Genomic DNA, 23,453 nt, shown 5'->3' with positions numbered 1-23,453 from the left:
CAAATCATTTCTAGTAGTTTTGTAATAAGATGTATAGATTTACTTATCTCTTTTCATATCAAATTCAATGTGGACAATTAAGATGTATAAGATTTTACAATTTCAACAAAATTGTTTGGTTGTATATCTATTATGACAACATACAGTACTGTATCTCACATATTGGATGTTATACAATAAATTAACAATTTTGTGGTGTTTCATGCGGTATTAGTTGTTGACTAGGGACTACAATATGCCAGCACATCAACTGCAACTCTCAGCTCTTTGGCAAATTGAATAAGTTAATAAACATTATGAGGTTTTCTATAATTTATTTTTATTATAAACAACTTGGGAACATAAGCATACATAAGCAGAGATCCTTGGATATGATTTAGGTTTCCTTAAGATCTTTGAGAAATAAAATATGTCTGACACAATCCCCCACATGTCTTACTTTCACTTGTAAGTTTTCTGTTTTTTATATATTTTTTTAAAAAGTAACAGAATACTTTTTAGAAAACAGTTGGTATTGAATTGGTTTTACCACAACTTTCTGGGGAAATGGGTAAAAAAAAGACTGCAAAAGGAAAAATACATTAAATGTGAACTAAAAGCTTTCAATATATCCCTGTAGTACACTAATGTAAAACTGATCCCACAGTTCACTGAGGCTGTTACAATAATGTATTTTTACAGCATAAAGGAGGCTGTCACAGTGATACTGTTTACCTTGACCCCTAGAGGTTAAAAGCATCAGCATTTCCTTTATCATTTTACCTTTGACTGATAGCATCCAAGCAGAGGATACTTTATGAATGCAACTCACAAGATCGCTAGTCAACCGTGGCCAAAGACAACCTGCATACATGAAAACTGACGAATGTTTTAAATCACATATTGATTTAGCTCTGACAAATCCTGCGCCAAAGCCTCTGATGTGGAATACTGATAACTTTCAGCAACCTTGTTCTACATCAGTCTTCAGCCTGAATTAATCTGACCCCTCAGGCGTGGAGCACAATTAAAAGTAGCCAAGGTCTAGTGACTCGGGCCATCATTTAGACTGTGGATTAACTTTAACCTGCAGTACTTCACTGTATCAAAATGACATATGAAGAACTAAGCTGGGTGCAGGGGGTGTTGTATTAAACCACAAACTTTATTCATCTGGAAATTGTAACAATCCGTGTATCGCCAGTACACATTTAATTTAAATAAAGTGGAAACTTAAATGTACAAATTCAACAACTGATGAGGAGAACAAAAAAATTGACTGGAGAACAGGCGTCTAGAAATGGCTTATTGAGACAGATCCATGTACAGTATAAAGTTCTGAAGGGAAGGAGGTGGACAGGCTTTTGTGGTCTCCACTATTTGATAATTGTGGAGTGAAATCTACTGAGATTTTATGGATGGTAAAACTTGTAGAGTTCAAGAAGAGGAAGCACTTCTTCACACATAGATTTATGGGAGTCTAGAGCAAGCTACAGTACACAGCCATATTTTTGAGGCTGATAATATCAGTTTTCAATGAGATCCTCAAATCACTTAGCTATTAAAAAATAAACAAAACTGGACAGAATTGTTTGCAACGTTCTTAATTTCTTATACAAGGCACTAAGCATTTATGCTTGTTTGAAAGTCCATTTTAGCATAGAGGTGGTGCCAATGAGTAACAGCATTTGGTGTAGTTTTTTTCTGAGCAGAAGGGAATAGATACATACTCACCCAGGAAAAGGGACATGCATCCCAGTTAAAAAAAGTGATTATTGCTACAGTATATCATCCCTTGAATATGTTAAATATGTAAACAGTCATAGAGTCAGTTAATTTTGTATCCATTCAAAATCAAACAAATATGAGATGTTGAAACCCACAAATCTTAGCTGTAGTTATTTATGTGTCCAGTTTCAATTTACTTTATTATTTATATTAACAGCCTGTGTGTTTGTGTGTTAGCCTGTTTTTATGCCTGTGAGTCTATGTGTCTTTGTACGTGTGTGTGTGTGCTCCAGTATTTGTTTGTGTGCCGTCTGATGGGAAATTTCAAGTGGAGTTGTCTTTAAGATTCTGTGAAAGTAAAGCAGAATGTATTTTGTTGCTTTTATGAATAATTCACTACATTCTAATGCATACTTGTTTTGTTTCACTTATCCTGTCTTGTACTTACTCTTCAGATACTAAGGGACTGTTTCTTAAATCAGAATCTATCAATTTTCCCTGGGCATTCCAGTAAATCCCTTAGATTTCAATGCATATATGATATGCTAATAAGGCACTTTGTGAATGCTTAAAAATGTGCCTGACAGTATGGAAATATTTAACTCATGCCTACAGTTTTATTAGGTTTTCCTGATATTTTTTTAGTGACTCGTAGATAATTAGGGGTAAAAATCAATTATCGTTTGGTCTCTTTCCACTAAAGAAAATACACTTTCAAACTCTACAACTCTACACTTTTAAACTCTGGTGAGTTACCAAAGTGATGATGCCAGATGATTAACTTCACCATTACATTTAGGCTTGGATAATGTGTAATGTGGGCAATGGGAATTTGTTGAATAGCTGTATCCCTGGCATTTACAGTAGCTGTACTTCAAATCAGTAAAATATTTGAGAGTGCCAAACTAAAAACTGCCAATTGCCAACTTTCAGATGGCAGCAGTCAGTGGGTCATTTACTTTTGGAGAGCCGGCTCTCAAGGTTTAAGTCACCTCAAATCCTGAACTTCATCTTCACGAGTTCTACAAGTAAAAGCTTTGTTCGGCACAAGTTAACATTTTATCTGAACTGCTTAGCAGAAGTCCATTGTTCTCGGAAAACACCAACCTTCAGCCTCTATCTCTACCAAAACTGCTGAATGCCTGCTAAAGGCAGGGAAAATTTCATTAATCACATGTACACCAGTCTGCACTTTGTAGCATGTCAATATTGAGATACAATGCCTACAGAATGTCTCACATATTAAGCTAATTTTCATTAAGGTCTCAGTGTGACTGTGACAAGCCACTTTCCCATTGGTGATGACTGTATTCCTTGTCTGTATACCCTTCATTTTCCTTCTCAATTTTTTCTGTAGTGACAACAATTCCAGTTTCATGAACCTTACTCAGAGTCCTCAGAGTGCTGCAATCATTCTTTAGGACTAGCCTTAATCAGCCAAAACATTTATTTGTTGCTCTTGTGTTGTGAGAATTCCTTTCATAAAGCCATTTAGTTGAGAGTTTAGTTAAAACTGCAATGAAGTAACTACCTACAGTTTACTATGGCCTTGACTGTTTTAGGAAACACTTGTTACATGCCCTCCTCCCACCCCTGTATAAACCAAGGAAGAGAAACTAGGCAGAAGCACTGAACATAATGAGAGCAGGTGTGCAGTGATGATTCACTAAATATGTGTGTATGGTACAAGAGGCAGTCACACTAGAACAACTGACAGAATCAGGATTTTATGAACAAAGGTGGACTTAACCCCTGTCTTCAGCGCTGTCTTTTATGGAGTTGCAGTATTGAATACGTTCTATGAAGTTATATAAAATGTCCAAAAGGGGAAAATATTTGAATTCTCCAATTCCAATAACAATAATCCATTTAAATCCATGTCCAGACCAGGTTCATGTAAATCCAAATGGGTATTCTTGAAATCAGAGCTGTCCTATAAGCTCTGCAAAAAGTGAAATCCTTTGTACAACATACCTCCAAAATGTCCTCGGGTAGGCAAGGTTTGTAAAAACAGGTGATCACTTCCCATTTCTGACTTTCGTTTCGTAACTCCCTTTCTGTTTCTTAATAGCTGCGTCCACACCTGTGACTTCCCCCTTGGATGTTTAGAATATTAAAAGGTGGCTAAATGAAAAGTATGGTGCATAGCAGCTGTAAGTACAATAGTAATATTGTAGCACATTTCATACAATCTATGAATCTGTAATACATACAGCAACACACATTTCCAATGCTGTGCATTTTAACCAACAATGCAGCATACAGTATTGGTTACCTTTGTAATTTCACCTTGAGTAAATCTCATTGACTTGTAAGAAGTTATACAAATGACTCCTTCTTGGGTTAGACTGGTTATTTGTGGATATTGACACAATGCTTCAAAGTGAAAAGGCTGTCCTGATCGTCAACTCCCTGTCATTTTGACAGTCAAGTCATGCATTGTTGATTTCTTTGCATTGGATTGGGTCCTGTGTCTAACCTGATCCATCTTAAAAGGTTCTGTGTAACATACAGTACAGCTTGGGAACAAAGCATGACTATCCACAGTTCTTTTAGATGTTGCTGATGTCTAAAAACATTTATAACAACAGTGACAAACAGCACCACGTCAGGTTTTGCTACTCTAGGTGAATTACACATTGTATAACCCATTCATATTTTAGTGGATTTAATTTTATTATTTTAAATAATCAATTTGTACATTTGAGTTGTATTTGCTGTATTTTACTGGAGTAATATCTTAAATGTGCACCAAAGTTCAGGTTTCTGGCATCATCCATTAGGTACTGTATTATATAACAATTGTTTTTATTGTAACATAGCAATACTAGCAGTTTAAGGAGAGGAATTCCAGCCAGTTCACCTTCAGCCGCAGGGACCAATAACTTCTTGTTTCATCTTGTCAATTTGCATCCCATTCAAGTGTTAATTCCCCACTCGTTTACGTCGGGCACCTTGCCAGCAGTTTTCTTCAAGGTATAGATGTCTGTATTCTTCAGATAGACCTTTTAGAGGACAGTCTTAAAATACAAAAATGTGCATTCTATAAATCTGCAAGCTGGGTTTTTCCCCTGAACATCCCAATTTCCTTATATTAATTAACCAGTAGAGTGGCTGCTGTGAAACTTTTTAAGGTGCCCTACTGTATATTAAGTTCTCCCATCCACACACAAGAATATTATATCATTGTGCCGTTTCAGGTTTCATGTCCTCAGGCTCTAGCAATATCATGCTATGAAAACCAGAGGAGTGCCAGATTATATACAGTATACACAATTCAGTTTTGCATAAAGATCCCAGTCAACCAGTGCACACAGTCAGAAAAGACAGACATACAGCAGGAAAGAGTAAAGATCTATAACTTTATACATTGTAGCCAAATATTTGTTATAGTTCTACTTGTTCAGACTCAGCATGAATAGATGTTATTTTATCACAAGACAACATAGTAACGTGCATAATGACAGTGGGAACAATAAACCCTTATTGTAGAACTTTACATTAGAGGACTTTTATATTGAATGATAGTGTCGCTGATTTTAGATTATGAAGATACAGAATGACAGCACCAGAAACAGCAGGGACCTGGGTGTTTGTCACCGGCTCCTACAAAGGTGCTAGTTCATCCTCCTCTGATTTTGACACTTACACTTGTCATGTGGAGCTTGAAATCTTGTGTTGTTCTTAACCTTCTATTTTATAGGATTTTTTTTTAAAGCCATAATTACATCAGCTTGTTAGAGATTTCAGAGGCCAAATATACAATTTAACTTTTTATTTTTTGGCTAAGATATCCATTGTTACTATTCGTGATGTTCAATAAATTAGAGAATGTGACCGTGATCTAGGTCAGAATCAACACAGATTTTACATGTTAATTCAGCCTAAACAAACAGAAACTGTAGAAAGATATTAGCAGATCCTTTATCCCTTCTGGATATTGCTTGCTTTCTGATGGTCTGCTATGGTAAACTGACCACTCAGAAGGGTGAATTGTGTCTGCAAGCATATTTGTAAACTGCCAGAATAAGAAATGACACATTAGATTACAGGGGTAGGAGTAATCATTTAAGGTAATTGTTTCCTTGGAGACAGACTGGGCCAAAACAGATCCAGATCACAGTGTCCATCAACAAAGCAGTTCCCAAAAGGAAATGGGAAGGTGACCGGACCATGACCACCCAGATACCTATCAAATGGATTCAGAAATATCCTTCTGAGACCAGTATTCCATTAGATCGTACCGTATGATATTATAACTGTGTCCACATACTGCAGCTTTCTACTTCTGTCACCAATAGCTTGGCCTACAAAAAACTTGTAGAATGTATTGGTAGTGGAACCTGGATGCAAATGACTTTTTTGTGGAGAAACCATTGTTTTTTAGCTTCCGTGCATATTTTGTGACCTCAATCCGATGGTATGGAGACAAAAATAACGGTCCTTGTACTGCTTCCTATCCTTCATCTGATAGAATTGACAACAGTACACGTTCTTCCTCCTGTTCAGCCTTTGTTGACTTGGTTTTCAGAGCCCCCTTTCAGAGTGGTGGCTGTAAAAATTCTAACATACCTTTATGGTAAATTAACCAGCTAGAGACCATGAGTGGCTCCATTGTTAACATTGTTAATGTCCATTGCAAGGACAAAGTGGTGGGCTTTGGACCTTTTTTAAAACTACTTTTCATGCAGTTCACCTATGTATGTCCACTTTTGCCAGATTGTGTAACCTTAATATGTTGGTTGCTGCAAGTCCCTCTTTCAGAGAGTAAAGATAGTTTCTCCAAACTATTCCCTTCAAGTCATGACTGATAAGTATAGTTAGTTGCCTTCTTAAGAATTCTTAAGAATTTTATCCTAATTGGTAGTTACTGTAGTCCTTATCAATGATAAAATATAGATGTTCTCCACAACATTTTTGTTCCTGAAGAAAAATGCAGTCTTTTTCAAGGCCCTCTCAGCTATCCTCCCTGCCAAAAAACAGAGTAGTTCCTCGCATCCTAATTTCAGGACAAGTTGCAGACCAATTGGGATGAACTGGCTGCATATCAATGGGACTAGTTTGGAATAAGGTCTGTCAGTATGATGTCAGAGTGAGATACTTCCCCACTGTTGATGACTGTATTTCAGAGATCCAAGGCTGTAAAAGCAACCCATCATTTGTCAAAAACCTGGTCTGAATTGTTGCTTCAATGCTCACACAGTATCTACCTTCTGAACTCCCAACAGCAGATGAGTCAACTGACTCAGAAAGCCTCTGCTTCCTGGTATTTAAACATTCACCTGACCAATTGTCTTCCTATACAGTAGCTGGTCAGGTGATGGAAGGCAACAACCCTAAGTTTCTGTGAATGTGTTCCAGACAAGGCACCTATTTTGCCTGGTTGTGCCTTTATTAAAAAATAAAGTGTTTTTTCTTAGATTTTCCTCAACTATTTTACTTTCATAATAGTCACAAACATTAATGAAAATACCTTATAGAATTAACTAACCCAATAATTTATTAGGTCTGTTTAAACTGGTGTGCAGATGTGTGTTTTAGTCATTGGCTGAAAATGCTTTATGCATCATCCTGTATAGAAAGACACCTGCATATGAGCATTTTTTATCTGTTTTTGTATTTGAGTTTTCCTTTATATTTTCAATATTTTATGCTTCTAACTACATAAGCCCTAAAAGGTCAGAAGGTATCTGTCAGACTCAAGAGCTGATGGCCTCCTCAATATAAATGAGCTACCTTCCAATTCTTCATTAGGATGTTGGCCTTCAACTTTTCTGACATGGCATTTGCAATTAATGTCCTTTGTCACTTCACAATGAAATCAGACAACATTCTGTAAGATAAAGGCAGCTCTGTGCTGTTTTAGCATGGGCTTATGTTAGTGTGCCTGTGGCTTGGTGATGATAGGATGAAAGCTCAACAATTTGCATATTTATTGTGGACACTGTCCATCCATTAATATATTTTATATGACAGGGCAATTATAGTTCCATTGTATTCTTTCTGATACATAAGATGCTGAACTATATCCAAACAGAGTGTAAAAATATTCAGTACACATTTATTTTCTCTCAGGGATCTTTTTTTCCACATCCACACTGATAGAGTATGCATTTCACAGCCTAAACATTGGACACCAGTGAAAAAATGCCAAGCCATCTTTGAACAGGGCTGTCAAGGAAGCCCAACGATATACTTCAGATATATTTGTTTTATGTTGCCCAGAGGTCTTGTAACCACTGAACACTCAGCATGCCTTGACTTCTCTAATGTTCAAGGTCATATACAGTACATACAAAAAATCAGTCATCTTAAATGTCCAGCAAGCTCAAAGGACACAAATACAGATGCATATGTACATGCATGCAAACGCAAACATAAACATAAACAAGCAATATGAAAACAGAACCACAAGACAATATTTTTTGGCTTTACCTACCACTTCTTGAAAATTGAAATTTTGACTGTATTTTTCTGGACTAACAAGGCTTGTTCAAAGACAATTATAGTATTTATATTTATATGAATTTACATAAATTACATATATATATTTGAAGAGCGCGTGCCGTAATTAAAAGTCCTGGCTTATATTTATTACATGATCGATAAATGATATTTGAATCTTTGAAGTTGCAGGAGTTTAGACTCTTTTTTCTTAATGTCATCTCTGTTTTGGACCAGCAGAAAACCTAGGTCTTTGAATGGACCTCTCTGAAAGAAAAAAGAATGGTAGCTTACATTTTACATGAATCATAAGACTATAAGAAAATAATAAAGGTTACCAACAAGAGGCCCATCTAGTCCAATTGGTAGTAACGAATTGATTAAAGGATCTTATCAAACAGTTTCATGAAATAATTCAGGGTATCAACCTCAGCAACATGACTGAGATGCTTGTTTAATCCTCATAGAATGAGAAATGATTGTCATGCAAGTTACTCAACCAAAAGCTGTCAAAATTGCAGAAGTTATTATTATTCATAATATTTTCATGATCACAAATACAAATTGCTTAACTGGAAAGCAAAAATATCATTTTGACTTTGCTATCCCAATTCATTTCCTTTAGTAGGCAAGCTTATGTACGTAAGATTCATTGATCATCGTTTGATGATCTTTTGTTTCTGCAATATCTTAAAAGTTCTGATGGCGTTTTGAGCTTGCCTTATGACAGACATTTTGTCATGTTGTGCAATTCTTTATCAGGATCCAATTTCTGGCATCTACAACACTGTCGTTAGCTTGATGAAGATCTGCAGTATACCTGTGCATGAAACATCAATTTGGAAAGACCAGAATTTAAAAAATGCCTTTCATGCTCTGTACACATTCTAAAGCAACCTTCTAAAGTAAAAGAGTGAAACAGCATGGGCCCCTACTGTGTGACATAATCACAGACATAATGTTTCTGCAAAGCACAGTCTCCATTTACACTCAATGAATTGATCATTTAAGGTTTGATGATGTCTGAAGTACCACTTTGGCATGAAGTTGCATCCATAAGACATGTTTGTTTTCTTTTTTTACTTGCAATAGTGCTTATAAAATGGGAAACTGACAAACGTGTTCAAAGTAGAAACAAAAGTTTGAAAACTTGTAAATACAAATAATATGCAACAATGTGATTGATTAAAAAAAGCAGTTCCGTGTTTTTATCTAATTTCAGTTTTCATTTGGCATATATTTTGAGAGTAATACCCAGAGCATTATTCCTAATATAATCTCAAGGAGAGAATATATTTCCATATTTACAGTACTTGCATCCTTTCAAAAACATTTCTGTTGCATGTTATTAAGTATAGGGTGAGTTGAGGTCAGCACAAAAAAAATCAAAACAAATTAGTTCTCTACTTCACTCTGAGAATATAGCCACTTATCAGCCATAAGTAACAGCTAATTATTATTGCTATTTTAAAAAAAAAATCAGTTTAAAGCTTAAAACTGTTCTGAGATTTTCTTATGCCTGGAGTGAGTGTAGCCTCTTTTAATTGCTGTTTGATAAGATGCAAGGAGATTAATGGTTTGGTCTGTTGCAATAAAAAGATTTTTATAAATTAGATCCCGAGGGTTGATTAGTTCTTATTAGGTTAAAAGCATTGTTTGAAGTGCAATTCAGCTTCACAAAGCTTTTGCTCTTTCTGATAAGACTGAAGGAGATAAGGCCCTTAAATAATATCTTCACTATAAAAAAAGAGGTAAAATTAATTAAATCTGGTGCTTTTGACTGTAAAACACAATCAATGCTGTTCGGATTTGAGTGAATTGACTGTAGTGAATTCAATTCAGCAGCTTTCTGACATAGGGTGGGTGCACCATGATCCAAGGTTGATCAATGCTAACCTCGGTGCTTTTAAGAAAATAAAGCATCAATAAGTCACGATTTGGTTTCTAAAGAGCAGAAGTTGATTGATATTAAAGGACTCCAGTGAAGAAGACAGAATCTAAAACAGAAGATTCTGTTTTACTGAGGTTTAAATCATTAGTTGCTTTAGGTATCTTTACTGAATAATGCAGAATAATATGGTATAATATAATAATCAGAATTTCTATACATTCTAGTTATGGCTTCTTATGACTTACAGTATATTCTTTTGTGCTTACATTTCTTGCCTAAAATGCATGATCAAAATGAAAAAAGGCTTAGAGGTCATTTTTAAAAGGTTTCAAACACAAACCTGCCGGGAAATACTAAGATAATGCACTAATGGGTTTTGACCTACAGCTACCTTTGGTTTTTTATATAACAATTAAATACACAAGATAATACTACTGAGAGATATATTAATATTGCATTTATTTATTTAGTTCACTGTCCAAAGGATTATACAGTATGTGTATGAAACCTAAGTTAAGTACAAAATCGCTATTTATTGATGTTGAATTAATGCTGTAACAAAATCAAAACACTTACTACATTTTAATTATTGGGAACATAATTTCAAAAGCTAGGAGTGCTGTTTTTTATTCATAGTTCATACTGTACATATTTATAAAACATAAAGAACAGTAGCATTTTTAGATCTACATCCAGTATGTGAAGCTAGAAAACAATGCTCAGATTGCAACAATTCAGAATCTCCTTCTATTAGAATTAATAGTTAAGACAAAGCATTACAGTCTTCTCCATTATATCTGGTTTGGTAATTTCTTATACTGCTGACAGCTGCATCCCAAGTGTCCCAAGAAATAAAATGTACTTATTTCCAAAGGGTTCTACTCTCCACTTTGACTGAATGAATTGTTAAAGTGCATTTCTGTGACAGAACCACTGTTCTACAAGTTAATATTGAACTTTAAAAATATCATGGGAGGGACCCTAGGAAACTAGGATCCATTTCATGTATTCATTTTTATATCAATATTTACTTTTACATCAACAGGTTATTTTTGTCTCATAACTTAAAGTTTATTAAGAAATATAACGGTTATTTTAACTATAAAAAGAAACTAGAGTTTACTATAATTTCTGTCCAGTTTAATTTATGAATTATACTGCACCCCTTATACAATGTCTTCCAAATTTATTCATAATCCAGGTGAAATAGGAACAAAAACATCCATCATATAATGGAGGGATTCATGGGCTGCAGTTTATATAAAAGACTGAAAAAATATTCTACATTTATTTCACACCCTGAAGTCAGTATCTTGTTGAATGTTCTGTAGTTACATTTTGAATGAGGTCTCCGAGTATTGCCTTTGGATGTATGATTGCATCCCAGTCTTTGTTTTCTGACACCCCTTATTGGCAAGATACAGTTGGGATCCTGGCAGGGTTGCTACTATACCAGAAACATTGATCATTATTTACATTATTCATAATAATTTATTAAATCATGATTGATTTATTAATAATAAAGTAATAAGATAAGATCACTTTATTGGCCACATACAATTTCCTGTATTAGGAATTTGTCTTTTCACATACCCCAATTTGCTCTCCATGAGACACACAGACAGGGAGAGAAGCTTGGGGGTCAGAACGCAGGGTCAGCCATTTATGCAGTGTCCCTGCAGCACTTGGGGTTAAGGGCATTGCTCAGGGGTCCAAAGGAGTGGGATTCCTCTGCCGGCCACAGGATACGAACCAGCAACCTTCCAGCCACAGGCATAGATCCTTAGCTACAAGGCCACGATACCACCATCAAAAAGCAGATATGGCCCATATGGGGATTGTACCCCCAACCTTAGCATTATTAGCACCAAGCACTAACCAACTGAGCTAACAGGCCTTATAAGATAAGATCACTTTATTGGTCATATACAATTTCTTGTATTAGGAATTTGTCTTTTCGCATACCCCAACTTGCTCTCCATGAGGCTAATAAAGTAATAAATAATAAAGTATGCCTTAATAATGAAAACTACAGCAGAAAGTAATAGATTCAGCTTTTGAAGGATTCTTTTATTTATCTCCCTAACCTTGTGGAGGCTAATGAGTATTTGCCCACAGTCTTTGGAGAGCTCTCTGACCTTAACTATGATGATGCATTCCAATACCGAATGTCTTGTGTGTGTTACATTTTTATACTATAAGTAAAAAGGAAACCCCTTCAAGACCTCTATGTAGTTCCAGAGGCTTTCATTATAGATGTTTTCCATCTTCTAAAGAGCAAAACATTGTGTTTGTTTTAGTTTTTAAATAATTTAAATATTTAAATAATGAATTAGAAATGTGGATCAATGTAACCCTCATGCTTTCTGGAATGAATTGCTATGCTATTACAATTTAAGTATAACATTTTTATAATTATTTTAAGCAAGGCGTATAATGCAATCTGTAACATATTCTATTTTTCCTATTTCATCAGTGGGTTGAATAAATCTGGAGGACACTGTATGTATCTGTTAGGGACATACATATTAATTAGTGGTTATCCAATCACAAGGTTTCAATGTTTTCAATGTTAGAATCTATATACAGTACAGTTGTATGCAAACGTTTGGGCACCCCTGGTTAAATTACATGTTTTGTTTATTTTCTAAGTGAAAAAAAGTTAACACTTGACATATTTCTCAAATATTAATGTACAGTTACTATTTCTTTGCTAAATTTAACAGATTGAAAAAAATAAAACAGTAAATGTGGCATGTGCAAAAGTTGATCCACTAGTGTTATTTTTTTGTTAGGTCTCAGAACTTAATTGACTCATTAGGCCTTAATCTAAGTCAGGTTATGACAATTCCAGAGCTTCATAAATTCTCTGACTCTTCTTACCTCTCAGGGTGTTGTGCTTACACTCAACAACCATGGACTCCTCTAAGCAGCTGACTGAGGATCAGAAAATAAAGATAATTGACTCTTATAAAGCAGGGGAAGGCTATAAAAAGATATCTAAACACTTCCTGCTTGCAATTTCCACTGTCCGAAATGTCGTTAAGACATGAAAGTTAATGGGAACTGTTGAAGTAAAGACAAGATCTGGAAAACAGAGAAAAATCTCAGATAGAACTGCTTGTAGACTGGTCAGGAAAGCAAAGAACCCCCATATTACTGTAAAGGACCTGCAGGAAGGTTTAGCTGGCACAGGAGTAGTGGTGCACCGGTCCACTGTGCAGCGTTGCTTGCACAAACATGATCTGCATGGAAGACTCAACAGTAGGAAATCTTACCTGCGATCTCATCACAAAAGTCAACATCTGAAAGTATGCAACACAACACTTAGATAAGCCAGAGGTGTTTTGGAACCAAGTGCTATGGTCTGATGAAGTAAAAATTGAACTTTTTGGCTACAATCACCAAAGGTATGTTTGGAGAATAAAAGGAGAAGCATTTGAAGAAAAGAACATCTTGCCAACTGTTAAGCATGGGGGTGGATCTATTATGCTTTGGGGTTGTGTGGCAGCCAGTGGCACAGGAAATATTGTGCAGGTAGAGGAGAGAATGGATTCTATTTATCAACAAATCCTGGATGTCCCTCAGTCAGTGAAGAAACTGAAGCTGAAAAGAGGTTAGATATTCCACCCAGACAATGATCCAAAACATACTGTACCTCAAATCAGTCATGAACTACTTAAAGAAATTAAAGATTAAGGTTTTGGAATGGCCTTCACAGTCCCCAGACTTGAATATTATTGAAAATCTGTGGGTAGATCTCAAACACGCAGTGCATGCAAGACGACCTAAGAATATTTCTGAACTAGAAGCATTCTGCAAGGAAGAGTGCGGGACAAAACCCTAAAACAAGAATAGAAAGAATGTTAGCTGGTTACAAGAAACGTTTGGAGGCTGTGGTTTCTGCCAAAGGGAGTGTTACTAAGTACTGGCTGAATGGGTGCCCAAACATTTGCAAATGTCACATTTACTGTTTTATTTTTTCCAATCTGTTAAATCCAGCAAATAAATAGTAACAGTGCATTAAAATTTGCAGAAATATATCATGTTTAAGTTTGTTCGCTGCAGAGGTTTTGTTAACTTCTTTTAACTTAGAAAATCAACAAAACATGTAATTTGACCAGGGGTGCCCAAACTTTTGCATACAACTGTACAGTGTGTGTCTACTTCATGTACACATATAGTGCTGTCTCTTAGTGTTGTGACAGGACATAAAGTTAATTAATATTGAATTATATACAATTTCCATGATGCTGAAGCTGATAGCCTAATTTCTTTTAAAAAATGGCCATCTAAAATTCACACTTATCATTCATTGTGGCTGCACGCTCTTAAATAATCACCAGAGCCCTGGAGAGTGTTCGGTGCACAATATCTATCAATCATATACTGTATATTCCTTATCATTACTCACTGTGTATCTTTCAGACTTATCTTATTTTAAAGACTTGTGGTAAACCAATTAAGGTTAACTTAAATTTAAATATAATAAAATTATATAAAATAAATTAAAATTAAATATTAAATAAAATACAAATGTTTATGTTCTGACTTTTGCACACATTATGTGGCTGGATTAATTACATTTTCTGATTAAAACTTCTGTTTATATGTAAGGTGAATGCAATTTTACTTTGTATGGAAGATAACCATAGGAACACATATGCACAATGTTAAGTAATAATGATCTGCATTTTATTTGTCTTCTAAAAAGAACAAAAAGTGATCTTTAAGTAAGCTTAGTGATAATGAGGAAGCACCAGGGCAAACCTGTGAAAAAAGTGCACATGAACAATCACGTGGCTCATCACGAATGACAATACGGGAAACATTTGCAAAACTTGCCAAAATACAAATAATGAAATCTAAAAAGAAGTTGTGTGCAGAGGCAAAAATTGAGAACGGATTTGACGGATGTCAAAGTGCCAATGAAAACACGCCCAACCTTCACTGCAAAGCTTCTTCTGCTGCAAAATAATGGCAAAATAATGACATGCAAAACGTGCGTATGATGACATGTTCTGTCAAGGAAAACGACATGTTTCAGTGTTCCATATTTATAGAGATTACATGACGCTCAGTTGACATTGAAGACGCTGTGAATAACTTCATCTGCAGAAATGACATGTGAACAGATTCTCCTTAACAACAGCCTTCAGTGATGGCAAGAAATGCTTTTTTATCTCTTAAGGTGAAGTGGGGGAGTGTGGTCTAGGAATGTTTTGTTAATTTGAACACATTTAAATATGATCACCTCCAATAATTTATTTGGTGACTGTGGGACACCCAGATCCTTTCTGGTCTGCCTTGCCACTGCTCAAAATAACCCATTTGATGCCTATGTTCCTACTTCCGGTGTGGATCACTTTGTACTTTGCAATGTGAAATTTATGTGGTTGTCCAGTTCTTGACCTTGTCTTAGTGTGTTTGTAAATCCATTGCTGCTTTTTCTGTTTGCCACACCTCCCCACACACATTTTTGTATCATCTCCATATTTAACTTTCCATTCTTATGAAGTGCCGTATAGACATTTTGCCTTACTTAGAGAGATATAGTTTAATAATTCATTCTTAAAGTACACATATTCTCATTCTTAAAGTATGCGTATTAGAAAAAATTGAAATAAAATAGCTCCTTAAATAATGCATGAAATAAACTTGATACAAGTGGATATAGGATGGTGACCAGCAGGAGTCATGAAATTAGAGCACATTTACTTACTGCCTGCCGTGTACTAGGCTGATGGAAATATGCCAGCTGACTCCTTCCTTCTTAAATTGCTCACTCCTAAAATCCATGAAATGCAGTGCAAAGCAGTTTGACTTTTTTTTTTTTACTTTATATATTGGAATATAAGTAATTCCATTCTTTCTAATTGCTACCGACAGTTTTCTGTGCTAATGCAGTTAACTTCTTTATTCCTTGGCATTGTTCAAATAAGAACAGCTGCTGTTCTGTAATGCCACTTACAGATTTGAAGAGCAACTAGTTCATGGTCATGTACAATTTCATCCTGACTTTAATGAGAAAGAAAAGCAAAAGAACAAATGATGCCCAGTTTGCGTTCAGACATCCACAGTAGCGGCTTACCACTCTTTAATTTCATATCAGGATTTTAGGATCTGGGGGCAGCTTTTCATGAAGAGCCGTGAGAATGGTACGGGGGTTTATAAAGATGGACTGATTATGAGACAAAAGCGGGGGGGAGTTTTTGCCGGAGTTCTTTCATTATGCCCTTTGAAGCAAGGCCTGTCATTTCTGACAAAAACCTTACTTGCCATTTGTCAGAATCCCAGACCCCATCATTCATCTCCTTTTACACCCCTGGAATGTAATCTGCTTTACATTGTGAAATATTTATAAACCTGCCTTGTAAGGTGCCATGGTAATTAGAGTACACTGGTTCGAAAGGAAGTCCGTATGCTAAAACATGTCATTCAGTTCACACAGTTGGAGGGCTATCTGACTGTGAAATCTGTACTGATAATTAAAAAAATGTAAATCTGCCATGATAAAATAACATATTAATACTGGCCTCAGGCTTAACTTCTCTTTCCACTTTTCACTTGCATGCAGTGGGAGATGAGTTTGAAATGGTGTTCCAGTGTGTAGGTAAATACTAACAATCCCAATTTTCTTTTGCTATATATTTCAATTTCTCCCTTTTTTTTTACTCTGTGGCTCTCTTCTTTCACAGATATTATTTATATTTATTGTGTAGTAATACGTAATACATTAACTACTGTATACAGAGGAGAAAAAGAAATGTCACTTTTAACTGCAACAAATTCACAACGTTATCAGAAAAACTACATTTTTGACCCATGTGCACTGACATTTTACTGAACAGACGTGACAAAAGTAAAACTCATCATGCTGACTAAAATTTTGTCATCAACAGGGATGATCACCAGGAGGTCTACTGTGAAAGTCACAAGCTTGCAATGTTTCTGGCCGGTGTTGGGAGTAATACTAATTGTACATCTGTGATACATGTATTGCAACAGGGTGAAGATACTGTCTTGTGGGCTTCTGTCCAATTTCCTCTTTAAGAATTGAATATTCTATTCACTGGTCTCTGATTCCCAGATGCCAAACATTATCCCAGCTCACCCCAAAAAAGGAACAGTGTGAGGACATGTTAAAATGCCTGGCATGCTGGCAGGAAGACAGAAAGTGATGTCCCACGACTTGACAGATGTACAACCATACATTTATGTTGCCGTTCCGACAACTTGGTGAGAACATAGCCTGTTTATTATGTACAGTTTTCTTTTGCAGGATAAAGATCCACAAAGCATAAATAAGCAAAATATTGCCAAAGTACATGGACATCACATTTTGATTTGATAACAATGGAATAAATTGTTAATGAAGAACTAAGAAAACTAACAAGATTTTGTTTTAATTCTTATTAACACAACAGATCAGTCTTTATAAGGTTATCATCTACATTGTTAACTATGGAATGATAATGGAAAATTAAATAACACAGCAAAATGACATCACATTTTATTTACCTACAATAGAACACATTTGCATTTACAGCTGAAAAAGTGTATGCATTATTGAAATTAATTTTAAAACAAACAATTATGCACTCTATTAGGTATAGCCAGTGTTTTAAGTCTGATGTAATTTTGGAAGTTTTGAAATGCTGAATCATTATAACCATTTAAAATAAACAGCAAAATACACCTTTTATGCCCAGCCCTCAAATCCATGCCCTTTATTTTTATAAGGGTTTGAGTTTGACTATTTACGATAACGTCATATTTATTGTATTACATTTGACAGGCATTACCAAGTTTCTTCCAATATTCTGCAAGCTTTGACACTGAAACAGCATTATTTCCTTCATTGGCATGATGATCAATTTGTCGCACTGAGCCAAAAGATTGAATGAAATGAACAAATCTCCTGTTGGACTCTTGAATTGATTTACTGTATATGAGTTACTGAAATGATTTATTTTAAATGAACGCATCTTTCACATACTGCACAGCTGTATTTGCCAACATAATCTACGGTAAAATGAATTCCTAAAGTGTTGCTCTACTTAGAATGTTGTGTGTGCAGGACCATCAAGGTTACTGCTTGGCCATGTAAGCACAGAGTAATGGGAACACAGCACAAAACCCCAACTTATCACTAAATAGCAATTAGCTCCTGTTACGTCCCAGTGTGTGTTCTGTGTGTGTTTTTTCTGTTATGTCCACACTGTTGACCCTTGATTGTTCTCCCTTCCCCATTGGCCAACCATCACACCACTGTTTCAATATGATGTCATCATCAATCAGCCCTCAGCCAATCAGAACACATTTTATTCACTATATAACATGGAGTTTTTCAGCAAGGAGAGGCCTTTCGTTTGACTTCGGTCCCGTTCGGTTTTGGTTACCGCTTCATTTTGCTTCGCTCCTGGTTATTGCTTCGGCTTCGTTTGTTGGTTGGTTTGCTTTGTGTGTGTATTTTCGTATAGCTTCGGCTTTGTTGTTTTGTTGGATTTACGTGAGTTTCTTTGTACTTTCGTTTGTTTGTGTGTTCATCCTTGTTTTGTCATTACCTTGCCCCAGTGTTACATGTTCAACTTTTGTGTTCTTTTTGTACCCTGCTCCTATTTATTACTCTTGTTTTCCCTTATTTGTCTTCCTGGTTCACTTGTGTTTTTGTGTGAACTTTTGTATATAAGGTTAGTTTAGGTTGTTGGGTACACTTTACACACTTAGTTGATTTTGTATTAGTACACTAGTTTAGTACGGGTGAGTGCCGTTTGTCTTGTATGGTTTTGGGTAGTCAGTGCAGGTTAGCTAGGGTGTTGAAGACGCCGAAGACTGTGTGTTTCGGGTTTTCTTTTGTAGTCAGATTAGCTTTCCCTCACTGTCCTAGCCAGCTCCATTTTGTTTGTTTTCTTTCCTTTGGCACCACTCTAGTTCCTTACCCTTGTTATCATACTTCCTAGTCCCTCACCAAAACCCCCCCTGCTTCCAAAAGAATTATCCTAAATGTTACACCCCTTTTCCCCTAGACACTTGGGGTCGTAACAGCTCCTCTGCTGTGAAGGGACATGAGCAGTGAATAGTGGCAAGTGAAGATTTAGCCACCTCTTTACAGTTGACCTGGCATTTCTGATGTAGTGGAACCAGCAGTGCAAAAACACTTGTGAAGATGGAATGTGTCAATCTTCGTAAGCCACTACTGGATTGTTGTCTCTGTGCTGTTGTCGTCACACTCATTAAATGACTGACACTACCAGGTTGTTATTCGTTTTTAATTTAGATAATTAAGTCATTTTCTTAAAGACACCCTCTGGTAACTTCGATCTACACAGTGGACTCCTGAGAAGTCTGAATGTTGGTTGCTTTTCTGACTGTCATTATTACGTCTTATTCAAATAAGATTTAAATTCACCATAAGACACTGAGCTTCTCAGTCTTCAGAAAATGTTAGTTGAATCAGCAGGTACTCAACTCCAAATCACTTACAATATTTGCAATGTTCACTAAAATTACCAATAACTCAAAGAGGCATCAATGCAGTGAACTCGGCTTAACACTTAACACCCGGTTCTCCATCTTCACTAATCACAATTGACTTAATGTGAAGATGCAGAACTGGTATAAACTATTAATAAGCACAAGATCTTGATTAAAACCACTAGTTTTGTTTTCCACCCCCAACACTAATGTCAGTTTGGCTGATCCTGTTTGGCCAGAGACGCCACTCAGCAACAGCTGTCAGTTTGATGTTCTCTATTTCCACAACTTAAGGGCACCTATTAATCTGTTAATGTTGATGTATTTCCTTATTTGTTTCATAATTATCTATCACTCACTGAGTCTCACAGGCCTGTAAGCTAGAAATAGCCATAAGTGTACAATGTATTGCCAAGTCCACCCTCCAATATGTTGAAGATGAAATGTTTGTTCTCTGAATAGTGGGTTATATTGCTTACTTTATATGTTTTATTTCCTGATTTTCTGCAGGCTTGTCATGGAACAGGTTTAAAAAAAATTGAATCACCTTAATCACTAATATGATATTCTTGTGTAACATTTAAAGTCATTCAAATGTCTCATGGACCCAAATGATAAAGTAATCAAAATGAACAAAAAAAATAAATCACCATCCAAAACTATATACTTTATTTTTTTTAATATGCATGCATACATTGAGTGATAAGTTCACTATATTAAAATTTTCCATTGCTCTTTAGCTCAACTGAGTAGTATTTAAACAACCATCTTATGTGCAATGTTTAAAGTTGTGCCTGATTAGATCTTTAAAATGAAGTTTGACATTTGCCTTTCTGACACTCTTCGCCGGGCATCTCATCTTTATCAACTGAAACCCAGCTGCCCCTTCATCCTATGAATTATAGCACAGATATATTTTTTATTAACCTATCTTTTATTAAAATTAAATTGTTCCAGAAGCAGAACCCTTCTTGTGTGAATTGAAAATACATACGTTTTGAGAAACATACAAATGTGTCAGAGCTTTTTAATTGTCTTTGAATTCTGTATTTTAACTAAATTCCTATTCTTCTCCATCTAGTACTGAACTAAGGAATAATGTACTTTTGTGCTTTTCCTAAAGGAGAAACAATTATGTAATACTGTTGTCTGGGTATGTTGAGAGGTTATTTAGACCGATGACCAATAAAAAAAAATTCCACCTAGATTCTGGTAGCGTGTAAAGTTAAGCCAAGGGTGTGTTCTGTTGAAGTCTTTATCTTTTCAAATAGCACTTTTAAATAATAATGTAGTGGATTTGGGTTCTTTTGGCTTGTGCCCTCACCGCTCCAGGTCCAGTTCATCCCTCACCACATGGACACGAACCGGTCTCCGGCGTCGCTCAACAGGGGTCTCGCCGGCTGAGCTAAAGAAGACTTTCTTCAGCCCAAGGCAGCCAAGATCCCTGTTATGTGAAGGGGCGTATTTTTTACAATAACAGGCAGTGGCAGTGGCAGGCAGCCTAAAACTGAAAACATGAAGACTGACCTGAAAGTAATAATAATTGCTTACACTTATATAGCGCTTCTCTGAACACTCCACTCAAAGCGCTTTACAGGCAATGGGGACTCCCCTCCACCACCACCAATATGCAGCATCCACTTGGATGATGCGACGGCAGCCGTCGTGCTCCAGAACGCTCACCACACATCAGCTAGCAGTGGGGAGGAGAGCAGAGTGATGAAGCCAATTCATAGATGGGGATTATTAGAAGGTCATGGATTGGTAAGGGCCAATGGGAAATTTGGCCAGGATTATACTCCTACTCTTTTTGAGAAATGCCCTGGGAATTTTAATTACTACACAGAGTCAGGACCTAGGTTTTACGTGTCATCCGAAGGACAGCGAGGCTTTAAAACAAGTAGAGGCTGCTATAAGGCCTCTAACTGTTTTAATAAGCCACATTGGGTATTCATTATCAGATTAGTGGAGAAGGGTGTTCTGGTACACTTGCTCATATGTTCATAACATCATACTGGGAACCGGAAGATGGCCAGTGTCAGAAGATATGTACAGTAGGGGGTTACTGAACTAATAGAGCAGCAGTATTTATTCACAAATCTCCAAGAAGCTTAAGGTGATAAGGTGGATAGAAAGGGGTATATGTTCTTGTATTTTAGCATAGTTATAGATCCAAGCAGCTTTTGAGGAGAACAGTTCTGAATATGTTGAATCTTGGTAAGACGCTGTTTCAATATAACAGCAATCGCTGCAGTGCAATAATCAGTCCTTGAAAAGACTGAAGGATGCCTTAGCTTTGTTGCTCAAGATTGAAAGAGACATGAATGGATACAAACAATGTTACAAAGATGAAAGCAGATACCTTCACAACAATTTGAATATAAACTTCAAATGCAAGTCTGTGATCAAAGATGACACCAAAATTCCTGACCTGAGTTTTTGGACTGATGCCAATACCATGAATAGTCAAACTGAATTTAACAAACGTTTCACAGTTGATAGGGAGATCTAATTAGCATACTTTCAGATTGTCATAGTTCAAATGTTAAATTGTTGCATCTATTCCTCCCACCCCCACCCCACCTAATCTTCTATACAGTGTAACAAGGCTTAAAAAGCTTGGCCCAAAGGTAAAAATACAACATAACTTTGACTTCTGGGCTGAAGGTCTTGAAATTGAATGTTTGATTGAGTTTAGAAACTGTAATGTTATGTTTGAGACATAGAACAGAGATCAGGGTAAGGCACTGACTGGAATATCTCTGGATATGAGCCGGTCTGATTCATTAGTACTGCATTTGTGCCGTTAAAAGTAGCTTCCCAGCTGCTTGTGTTGTTAAGATAAAACACTTTTTTCAGGTAATCACATGACCATGTTTGCAAATGAGACCACCGGTAGCCCCATCTGGGAAGTTCAAGCACTATTTTGTTTCTCCGTTTTCCCGGTAGCAGGGGGCAGTAGTTCGTTTTGCTTTTGATACTACTGTTTGTGTGAACAATTACTGTTAGTTTGTCTCCGATATACTGTAATCACAAGAATTGCAAGTTTAATCTTAAAAAGTGAACATTAGCAAACAATTACATGTTCTTAAAAAAAAAAAGAATACCGCTCAGCTGTTTTTTTTAAATCTGAAGTAATCTGTTTCTCATTGTGTCCATTTTAAATATGCAAATCAAGGAACATTCAAAGATTCAACCCATCTTTCGAGCCATGCATTTAAAAATTCTAGAATTTGCAAATTCCTGCCTTAGAAGACCATTGTTTCACTATTTTATGCAAAACAAATTCAGAAATATGAAGAGCCAGGAAATTGAGGGGCATTATACATGAAGATGAACTTTGCAGATTCTTACCATCTACTGCCTCAGAAATAATTGATTTTTCTTTTGACTAAATTGAACATTTAAAAAAAAAAATCATGCTTCAAGTGGTGGGCAATTGCGGACATTAAATTTGTCAATTAACGACACTAGCATAAAAATGCTAGTGAATTTCACAACTTGTAAATGACACTTTACTTAGTTTTCACTGCAATAATGTGACTTATAGCCATTAAAAATATCTCCTGCTTCAGTGAGCACAGTAAAACCAAGTCCTACACTAAAGTTATGCACTATACTGTATGTACCCACTATGGTGACCACACCTCAAGGCTCTTTTAGTAGGAAAGAGAAAACTGACGTGTTTGCACAAAAACAAACTTCCACAGCAGTAGGAATAAACATACAGTACAAGATATATATGAGAAACTTTATATCAATCTCTCTCTCTACATGCCTCTACATACAGTTCTGTTGTCAAAGATGATACTTAAGAACATTTATCATTATAATTCTAAGTATTTATGAGGATGTAAAAACAATTCAGGTTAGCATGTTGTCTATTTAATTTAAACAAAACATCTCAGTAATCCTGTCAGTTCTACATTTTCAA

General features: G+C 36.0%; 1 long non-coding RNA gene across 2 annotated transcripts in view; it reads left to right on the top strand.

Moving 5' to 3' along the window:
• Window positions 1–19,295, top strand: part of LOC138224968 (uncharacterized) — a 312,271-nt gene extending 292,976 nt beyond the window's left edge. For both annotated transcript variants that reach the window (XR_011183485.1, XR_011183484.1), the window contains 2 exons: window positions 17,133–17,281; window positions 19,072–19,295. This is a non-coding gene — a long non-coding RNA (uncharacterized lncRNA). The remainder of the gene's footprint in view (window positions 1–17,132; window positions 17,282–19,071) is intronic.
• Window positions 19,296–23,453: the final 4,158 nt, after the last annotated feature.

The sequence above is a fragment of the Lepisosteus oculatus genome, chromosome 24 (genome assembly GCF_040954835.1).
Source record: "Lepisosteus oculatus isolate fLepOcu1 chromosome 24, fLepOcu1.hap2, whole genome shotgun sequence".
Taxonomy (NCBI): Eukaryota; Metazoa; Chordata; class Actinopteri; order Semionotiformes; family Lepisosteidae; genus Lepisosteus; species Lepisosteus oculatus.
The sequence above is the reverse complement of the archived record's forward strand: the minus strand, read 5'-3'. Positions and strand labels throughout refer to the sequence as shown.